The following is a 10759-nucleotide window of genomic DNA, read 5'->3' on the forward strand; positions in this document are numbered from 1 at the left end:
TACTGCTGTCACAGCCGCACACACACACACACACACACACACACACACACACACACACACACACACACACACACACACACACACACACACACACACACACATACAGTAGCCTACTCTTGATTTTGTTATGTATACATTGTATGATATTTACTTTTGTTTACAAAACAAAAGAAACATTACCAGTTCATTTACAACAGCTATTCGAACCAAGTTCAGAAAGTGGGGATAGTATAGAGGAAATTTGATTTTAAACATAAATTTGCACGGACCACGACAGGAATCCGAACGTGGAATTCTCTGGGTGACAATTTAAAGGGTTGTACAAATATTTGCCAATTTAAAATAAATTACAAAAATCTAATATTTAGGCAATATGAAGCCGACGAATAGGTTATCATTTCTTGCACGTGTCATTGCTCAACTTCTTGCTTGTTTTGTTTTACTCTTTTGTTTTTTGTTGTTTTATTTAGTTTTTGTTTGTTTTTTTGTTTTGTTTAGATGTGTGTATGAGCCAATCATTAAAGTAAAAAGTAACTTATGAGTGAAAAGGGGGCAGGTATAAGAATATAAGAATGTCCTTTTCGTCAGATAGGTATGAAAGACAAATTAATTATGAAAGACAGATTAATTTGTTATCTATTATGATTTGTAGGCTACTGTATTGTGATACACTATGTGCGAGATAAAAATGAAATGAAAATGAAATAATGGTGCCAGTGTTGGCACACAAGTCTAATCTAAAGATTCTAAGAAGCCATTTACTTCAAGGATTAATGCATTTATCAGGAATTATTCTGATTCCTTGATACCTATTCTGATTCCTGATTTATGATTTGATAGGAAAGGTGTGGCCTGGTCAGCCTGCAATGCCATGCATTGAATGATTGATTTATTGATTGAAATATTTATATTTATATTTTAACAGTTTGCAGAATTACAGTACATTTCAAGCACAAACTCAATACAAAGACTGTTAACTGTGAGTGGACGACCCAATTAAGCATTACACTTGTTTACAAGAGGGTCCACCATGTTCAATTCATCAAAACATTTAGAGACGTACGTCTCTAAATGTTTCGTACGTCTCACACCTTTCCTATCAAATCATAAATCAGGAATCAGAATAGGTATCAAGGAATCAGAATAATTCCTGATATATAGTGATAATATAGTTAAAGAACAGAACAAGACCTGGTCACCCCGGCTTAGTAAGATGTTAAAAGTAAAAATATTTAGGACGACCGTTGAGCCGATTCTACGCTATGGCTCCGAGAAACTAGAGAAACGGTTGGATGGCACTTACACCCGCCTTCTAATGAGAGCGCAAAATCTCTCTTGGAAGAGCCACCCATCGACTGATCTAATATGGCAACCTTCCCCGTGTTTCTTCACTGGTCCGATCCAGAAGAACACAGTTTGCCGGCCACTGCTACAGAGCTGACAATGAGGTTATATCTTCCCTTCTTCTCTGGAGTCCTGCCTCAAAGCACTGAAAGCAGACCATCGTTCCCTGATGTCATCGCTATAGGGACACATGCGTCAGTAAGCAGGAACCGGGTATGGCAATGAAGGACCGGGAAGTCTGGCGTGGCGTTGTGAAATCCATGATCTCGACCGCGGTCGAAAAATGATGATGATTCCTTGATACCTATTATGATCACCAAAGTCCTATTTTTTTAGTAGCAGGGCAAAATACACAATATACAAAACCTGAACCGTAAATATATAGGCTACATTTAGGCTACATATCTAAACATGTGCAGATGTTGGACTGAGCATCTGAGATGATCCTTTTGAAACTTCTCAAGGGAACTTTCAAAGTCAATTTTAGTCTGGACCGTAGGTCGTTCCACGACCACCAGGGGGCCAAAGAAGGCCAGACATGTTTTACTACTATACCTGCAGGTACAGATCGTTTTGACTGCAAATTACTCAGAATAGCAGCAAAATATTTATAATAAATATAATTATTATTAACAAGCCCTTATTCGGTAAAGCCTTTCCCTGTAGACCTGTAGACTATAGAGCGTCGCAGCCCGCCCCTTCGAGAGACCCGTAAATTAAATTCCCGTTAATTTCCTCATAGACTTTTCAGAAAGTATTTATTCAAAGACGTTTACGCCGCGGACAAAGACAACTCTTGTCGTGACAAATCATGACAATAAACACAATGTTTTGGGCAAATAGTCCAAATAGAGCCCCATTGTGAACCCCGACATGTCGAGTACACCAAGGTTTTATGTTATAAATGTTGAGTAGAGGTCCCCAGCATGTAGAAACTGATGTTATAAATGTTTAGTAGGGGTCCCCAGCATATAGAAACTGATGTTATAAATGTTGAGTAGGGGTCCCCAGCATGTAGAAACTGATGTTATAAATGTTGAGTAGGGGTCCCCAGCATGTAGAAACGGATGTTATAAATGTTGAGTAGGGGTCCCCAGCATGTAGAAACTGATGTTATAAATGTTGAGTAGGGGTCCCCAGCATGTAGAAACTGATGTTATAAATGTTGAGTATGGGTCCCCAGCATGTAGAAACTGATGTTATAAATGTTGAGTAGGGGTCCCCAGCATGTAGAAACTGATGTTATAAATGTTGAGTAGGGGTCGCCAGCATGTAGAAACTGATGTTATAAATGTTGAGTAGGGGTCCCCAGCATGTAGAAACTGATGTTATAAATGTTGAGTATAGGGGTCCCCAGCATGTAGAAACTGATGTTATAAATGTTGAGTAGGGGTCGCCAGCATGTAGAAACTGATGTTATAAATGTTGAGTAGGGGTCCCCAGCATGTAGAAACTGATGTTATTAATGTTGAGTAGGGGTCCCCAGCATGTAGAAACTGATGTTATAAATGTTGAGTAGGGGTCCCCAGCATGTAGAAACTGATGTTATAAATGTTGAGTAGGGGTCCCCAGCATGTAGAAACTGATGTTATAAATGTTTAGTATTGGTCCCCAACATGTAGAAACTGATGTTATAAATGTTTAGTATTGGTCCCCAGCATGTAGAAACTGATGTTATAAATGTTGAGTAGGGGTCCCCAGCATGTAGAAACTGATGTTATAAATGTTGATTATGGGTCCCCAGCATGTAGAAACTGATATAAATGTTGAGTAGGGGTCCCCAGCATGTAGAAACTGATGTTATTAATGTTGAGTAGGGGTCCCCAGCATGTAGAAACTGATGTTATAAATGTTGAGTATGGGTCCCCAGCATGTAGAAACTGATGTTATAAATGTTGAGTAGGGGTCCCCAGCATGTAGAAACTGATGTTATAAATGTTTAGTATGGGTCCCCAGCATGTAGAAACTGATGTTATAAATGTTGAGAAGGGGTCCCCAGCATGTAGAAACTGATGTTATAAATGTTGAGTAGGGGTCCCCAGCATGTAGAAACTGATGTTATAAATGTTGGGTATGGGTCCCCAGCATGTAGAAACTGATGTTATAAATGTTGAGTAGGGGTCCCCAGCATGTAGAAACTGATGTTATAAATGTTGGGTATGGGTTGCCAGCATGTAGAAACTGCCGGATGCTAACTTGCATTATGTTGAGCAATTTTCATAATTGGCATAATATGTGACCATACCATTAACAACCTATAGAAGGCAAAATATTCAAAATGTCATCATGCTTTATGTAGCATGTGACGTGTCAAACTAGGGGGTTTTCATGATGCTGAATCCATTCCAAGCATTAGTTTAGCAAAAAAACACTCATTGGGCTAAAAATGGCCAATGCTGTCATCACAAATTGATGATGTAAGCACATTTGGGCAAGTGGGTATGGCCGTTTTAAGCCCAATGAGTGTTCGGTAAACAATAGTACAGGCATTATATGGGAAAAAAGGGGTCAACCTTCAACTAATTGCAAAAAAAACAAACTCAGCTGATTTTGGATCTTATATATGTCGTGAATAACATAAAGTACAAAAAGTTGCCTGGAATTGTCTGAGGGGAAAGTGTTGAAAATGACCTGTACAGTATGGCCACCATAGACATCCAATATAAGGCAAATAATTTCAACATTTCCTTCTGCTTTAAGTAGCATGTGACATGTCAAACTAGGGTGTTTTCACGATGCTGAGTCCATTCCAAGCATTAGTTTTGTATAAAAACACTCCTTGGGCCCAGGCCGTAGCGTAACGGTCTGGGCACCGGACTGGTGATCCAGTCGCGGTGTGCCGCGGGTTCGACTCCCGAACCCGACACGGCCTTTACCGCATGTCATCCCCCCATCTCTCTCCCGTTTCCTGTCAGCCTACTATCTGTCCCTTTAAAAAAAATCAATAAAAAGGCGTAAGCCGCAAAAAAAAAATCTTCAAAAAAAAAAAAAACACTCCTTGGGCTAATAACGGCTATACAAATTGATGATGTAAGCACATTTGGGCAAGTGGGCATGGCCGTTTTAAGCCCAATGAGTGTTCGGTAAACAAGTAAAAAAGAAAAAGAAATCGACCCTAAAAACAACCGGAAGCCAGTGCAGTGAAGCTAAAACTGGATGTTAATTCCCTCATCATAGTTTTAGTAAAAACTCTGACTGCTGCATTTTGGACAAGTTGTAATCTGTCAGTTGTTTTCTTAGGCAGTCCAGAAAAAAGTGCATTGCAGTAATCAAGCCGAGAAAAAACAAAGGCGTGGATTAGCGTTTTTGCATCGTCCAATGACAAATAAACTCTGATTCGTGCAATATTTCTAAGGTGAAAAAAGGCAATCTTTGTAACATGATTAATGTGTGAATTAAAATTCAATTCAGAATCAATAATAATGACCCCCAAGTTCTTTACTGTACTGTTACTTTCTACCACAGCCGGATTTTGGGCTATTTTGTTTTCATTTTGGGGTACCCAGGCCCAATGTTCCCTCTAATGTTTTTATTTTGGGGTACCCAGGCTCAATGTTCCCTCTCATTCTGAGCAAACCTCCTGAGCAGACATCAGCAACTACTGAGCAAACATACGTCACCTTGACACCAACTATCCAAACGTTAGATAATGCGAAGTGAGCGCCCCTCACTTCACACAGGTGTGATTATTTTATTTTTTCCAAATGGATTTTGGTATGCGAGTGAATCAATGAATAGTTACAACATTTTTTATTTTATATCAAGGTGGTAGGCTAGCAATTTTAGGAATATTCAGTTAGTCCACATATCAGTGGTTCCAGCCCTATACGTCTCCTCCAAACCTTCTTCCACCTTCCCACCCTCCTCCCTCCGTACCTGGGCGGCGGTGGCTCAGGGGTAGAGTGCCTGGATGGTAACCGTAAGGTTGCCAGTTCGAACCCGGGCTCCCCCAGAGTTACTGTCGAAGTGTCCTTGAGCAAGACACTGAACCCCTAATTGCTCCCGATGTGCTAGTTGGTGCCTTGCATGGTTTCCGCTGCCATCGGTGTATGAATGTGTGTGTGAATGTAATGCGCAATCTCTGTAAAGCGCCTTGGATAAAGGCGCTATATAAATGCACCATTTACCATTTACCTGTTTGCAGGAAATCAAGTCCTGGTTCACCTCCAATTTACTCAAACTCAACAGTGATAAAACCGAGGTAGTCCTCATTGGTTCCAAATTTATCCTAATATCTACAGTATCTACTCCTCAGTAGCCGTTTATTGACCTGTACTTTAGTTTGAACTGTACCCCATTCTACAAACTGAATTATCAATCAACCAATCAGTCAGTCAGCCAGCCAGTCAGTCAAAACTGAAAAAGAATGCCCAACTTCTAAATCTCGAAAGAAAAGCTATTCGACATGGAAATCAATTTCTTTGTTTTGATTTGATTGACTTCTGCCTGTTTAGCTTAGCCGCCCCCCCCCCCAAACACACACACACACACACACACACACACACACACACACACACACACACACACACACACACTAGAAGTGTACATTTGTACGTCTCTAAATGTTGTGATGAATTGAACATGGTGGACCGTGTAATGCTCTATCAGTGTGTCGTCCAACAGTAACAGTCTGTGAAATGTAGCCGTTCTGAAAACTGTCAATAAATACATCAATCAATCAATCAATCAATCAATCACAAATGACTTAGCTAGCGCACCCCCCCCCCCCCCCCCCCCCTCAAAACATCATAACAAAAAAACAAACAGCAGGAGTCAGCAGGACGTTGTGATACATCTTTATTCCAAAGGTGAATGAAGTCCAGCGCCCCCTAGTGGATGGTCAACAACATCACCACCATCAACATCAAATGACATCACTTCCTCCGGGGGGGGAAGTCTACAACATTATGTCTAAACGGCCGCCTAAAACCGGGTCATTAAACTGGTCTGAAAGCCTAAAACCGGGTTATTAAACTGGTCTGAAAGCCTAAAACCGGGTTATTAAACTGGTCTGAAACCGGTCCTAAAACCGGGTCATGAAACTGGTCTGAAAGTGTGAAAGTTCTTTAGCGGTCTCTAGGCTAAGATTAGACGTTGAAACAATGTCCTTTCAACAGAGTCTATGGACTATATGCCTGCACAGAGGCTTAAACAACAGAGTCTATGGACTATATGCCTGCACAGAGGCTTAAACAACAGCTAATCAACGTCCAAGCTGAGCCTAGACCGTTTGCTTATAACCCGGTCTTAGACGGTCGTCTAATAGCCGACTGTGGCTCACTGAAAAGTAGAGAGAGAGAGAGAGAGAGAGAGAGAGAGAGAGAGAGAGAGAGAGAGAGAGAGAGGGGGAATAGAGGGAGAGAGAGAGGAGAGAGAGGAGAGAGATGGAGAAAACTAAAACTCTTACAACACCCCCCCCCCCCCCCCCCCCTTCAGGTCGGCGCATATCTGGGCTTCCCCTATAGGATATTAACAACGTCAGATCTGAACGTCACAATCTTATTGGCCCACACCGACGACAGTGACTGTGACAGGCACACGTACACACATGCCCCCCGGTGGGGGAGGGGGTTGAAGCCTGGACACATCTGGAAACCAGACACATCTGGAAACCAGACACATCTGCCACAGGAAAAAACAAAACGATCCCTGGGGCAGATTAGTCTGGCACTCCTCGGTCACCCCCAGAGTTGTGGGTGACCAATCAGAGCTCACTATTCAAAGTGAGACTTTTTTTTTTTTTTTTTTTTGCTGTGACGTTGGAATCTGTTTGTAACCCCGCCCCCTTGGAAATACATCTGCGGGGGGGGGGGGGGGGGGGGGGGGGGGGGGGGGTTTTGCTATGGTACAATCTGCAAGCCACGCCCCTTCAGAGAGAGAAAGGGGCAAACATCCAGGATTCTGAGATTTGAAGAAAAAGAACAAAGAGAAAAAAAAAAATGCTTTTAAACGATCCCATCCCTACAAAAACGTGGTCCAAAGTTTACAAACTAGAGTCGCGCTCGTCGATATTCTGCGTTTTTTTTTTTTTTTTCGTTGCACGATCCACTACGCGCTGCGACGCGACACGACACGCCTTTTGGGGAATGGATGTTAGGAGGCGGAGCTACGGTAACGCTGGTGTTTTTTCGACAAAGCGTCCAATCCCGTCGTCGCTCGTAGCACGCTGACTTTGGCGTTTGTTTGTTTTTGTTTGTTTGTTTTGTTTCTGTTTTCGTTTTTTAGTTAGTTTTGTATTTTATTTTTTTAAATGAGAACTCGATGCAGGAAAGGCACTTGAAAGTGGAGATGTCGCTCGATTTCCTGGTTGTTTAGTTCCCTCTTTTTGTAAACCCGAACAAAATGAAACGTGAAGCCCGCTGGTTGGTCGGCCTCGCAGTGAAGTCTTCAATCCTCCATCCAATCACCGACGAGGGGATCTGTTGGGGGCGGAGACAAGACAAGACAAGACGAGACAAGACAGCGTCAGAATAACATATGCACTATACAGGTCCTTCTCAACATAAATTAATATCCAGTTCATTTTCTTCTGCAATATAATTCACAAAGTGAGTCTATATATTGGAGATTCATTACACATACAGTGAAATATTCAAAACCTGATTTACTTTTAATGGCATACAGCCCATGAAAACAGCCCAGTGGAAACCCAGGCATGGGGTGGAAACCCAGGCGTGTTGACACGTTTAAAAAGTGTTACAAATATGTGTTTATAACCTAAACGCTTGGGTTTAGTGTGTACCCTCTACCGTATCTATCTAGGCCACCAAAACAAACATAGATGTACTTTTGCGTCGCATTATGGATAGCGACAGAAAAATACCATGGATATAATTTAACAATTGTTCCCCTATGCACAGCACACACTGTCTCCAGGTAAGCCACACAATGGAGACATTATCTTATCTTATCTCTCTACAATGCCATGTTATTCAATATATTAGTTTAGCACAAAATATAGGCTTTTCTAAACCAAGCCCTTATTCAAAAGTTATGCAGGCTGTCATTGTATTTTCTGTGAATTAACTCACAGTTTAACGCAATGATCCTCAGCCATTTAAATTTCAAGGACCCCTAAATTAAATATATGAATTATATGAATTAGCCTCTAGGGTGACAGCCTGACAGGGTCCTAGGCCATTTCATTATGATTTTCATTTCTGGACTGGGACCCCAAAACATGTTTACAATATTTTACAACAGTAGCTACTTCTGTTCGCCAATGTAATCCTTAAACTTTAAGCTAAAATAATGATGACCGGGGACTTAAAATCATTGTTTTAATTGATGGCCTTCATGCCCTGGCATGACCACACTCACTAAAGGCCAAGTGGCCTTGTGTTGACCACACTAAAGGCCAAGTGGCCTCGCCCCTAAAAGGATGAAATTCCAGGCCTGGTTGGTGTATTGGTTTAATTTTACTCTCTCAAGAGTTAAAGGTCTAATAAGGGTCCATTTGGTTAGCAACACTCCATCATTTAGCTGCATGGGGACCACCTGGAACCCCCTCAAGGACCCCTGGCTGGTCCCCGGCCCCGCTGGAACCCCCTCAAGGACCCCTGGGGGGGGTCCCCGGCCCCCCTGGAACCCCCTAAAGGACCCCTGGGGGGGTCCCGGCCCCCCTGGAACCCCCTCAAGGACCCCTGGCTGGTCCCCGGCCCCCCTGGAACCCCCTCAAGGACCCCTGGGGGGGGTCCCGGCCCCCCTGGAACCCCTCAAGGACCCCTGGGGGGGTCCCCGGCCCCCCTGGAACCCCCTCAAGGACCCCTGGGGGGGGGGTCCCCGACCACTGTTCTCACCTGGAGCGTCTTAGCTCTCCATGGACAGCTCGGCAGCGGTGTGTCCGTTCAACATGGCCTCTAGGGGGGGCTCTGGAGCCATGTGTCCGTTCGTCATGGCCTCCAGGGAGAGATCCTGCAACACAAAGCACCGTCAGAACGCACGTGGTCTAACGTAATGATTCAACACAAAGCACCGTCAGAACGCACGTGGTCTAACGTAATGATTCTTCAACACAAAGCACCGTCAGAACGCACGTTAAAGTCTAACGTAATGATTCAACACAAAGCACCGTCAGAACGCACGTGGTCTAACGTAATGATTCAACACAAAGCACCGTCAGAACGCACGTCGTCTAACGTAATGATTCAACACAAAGCACCGTCAGAACGCACGTTAAAGTCTAACGTAATGATTCAACACAAAGCACCGTCAGAACGCACGTTAAAGTCTAACGTAATGATTCAACACAAAGCACCGTCAGAACGCACGTTAAAGTCTAACGTAATGATTCAACACAAAGCACCGTCAGAACGCACGTTGTCTAACGTAATGATTCAACACAAAGCACCGTCAGAACGCACGTTAAAGTCTAACGTAATGATTCAACACAAAGCACCGTCAGAACGCACGTTAAAGTCTAACGTAATGATTCAACACAAAGCACCGTCAGAACGCACGTTAAAGTCTAACGTAATGATTCAACACAAAGCACCGTCAGAACGCACGTGGTCTAACGTAATGATTCAACACAAAGCACCGTCAGAACGCACGTTGTCTTAGATAGCCCCTTAGATACCCCCTTAGATAGCATTTCTGTAGACTTAGATAGCATCTGATACAGACTTATAGCATGTTATGCAGACGGCACTATAATTGCATTGTATATAGTCATAGCACGCCATAGTACATATGTACTGTATAGCATAGTAGTATATATATATATAGCTTATATGTATAGTCTCATAATATAGATATTCCACTGTTACTTTCTTAGCTTACGCATGTTTTATGATAAATGCTTTTGTGATGTATTCCTGATTATTGTAAGTCCCTCTGGATTAAGAGCGGCTGCTAAATGCCTAAATTGTAAATTGTAAATTGTCTAACGTAATGATTCAACACAAAGCGCCGTCAGAACGCACGTTAACGTCTAACGTAATGATTCAGTATTTACATATTTGATATTCATTTTAGACACACAGGGGGGGCAGACACAGGGGGGCAGACACAGGGGGGGCAGACACAGGGGGGGGCAGACACACAGGGGGGGCAGACACACCTCCCCTACTTTGTGGGATTCTTCCTTTTTTTTTTTTTTTTTTACATGGGCCGACCCCTAGTATTTCTGTCAGAAGCAGTTGAGGGCTGATTTCACAGACAGGGGACATATTGGACAGACACACAGGGGGGACATTTACCATGGAGGACAGCTGTGTCTGACAGACAGGCTCACACACAGCAGGCTGAGGACACTGGTCAGCTTCTAGCTCTGGGGACATCAGTGAGGACGACTCGTCCTTCACCAGGACAGACAGACAGACAGGCAGGCAGACATGCAGACAGACAGGCAGGCAGACATGCAGACAGACAGGCAGACAGACATGTCAGAGGTGTGTGTAGAGTGTAGAGCCAA

The 10759-nt window shown here is 43.1% G+C and overlaps 1 long non-coding RNA gene across 1 annotated transcript; it reads right to left on the reverse strand.

The window, feature by feature from the left end:
• Positions 1-6124: 6124 nt before the first annotated feature.
• Positions 6125-10680, reverse strand: LOC310872022. Its single transcript, XR_014570333.1, has 3 exons — positions 10545-10680; positions 9144-9258; positions 6125-7763 (listed from the first exon to the last, which is right to left on the reverse strand). It is a non-coding gene; the product is annotated as an uncharacterized lncRNA (long non-coding RNA).
• Positions 10681-10759: the final 79 nt, after the last annotated feature.

Source organism: Protomyctophum parallelum, assembly GCF_964188405.1.
Source record: "Protomyctophum parallelum genome assembly, chromosome: 15".
Lineage (NCBI taxonomy): Eukaryota > Metazoa > Chordata > Actinopteri > Myctophiformes > Myctophidae > Protomyctophum > Protomyctophum parallelum.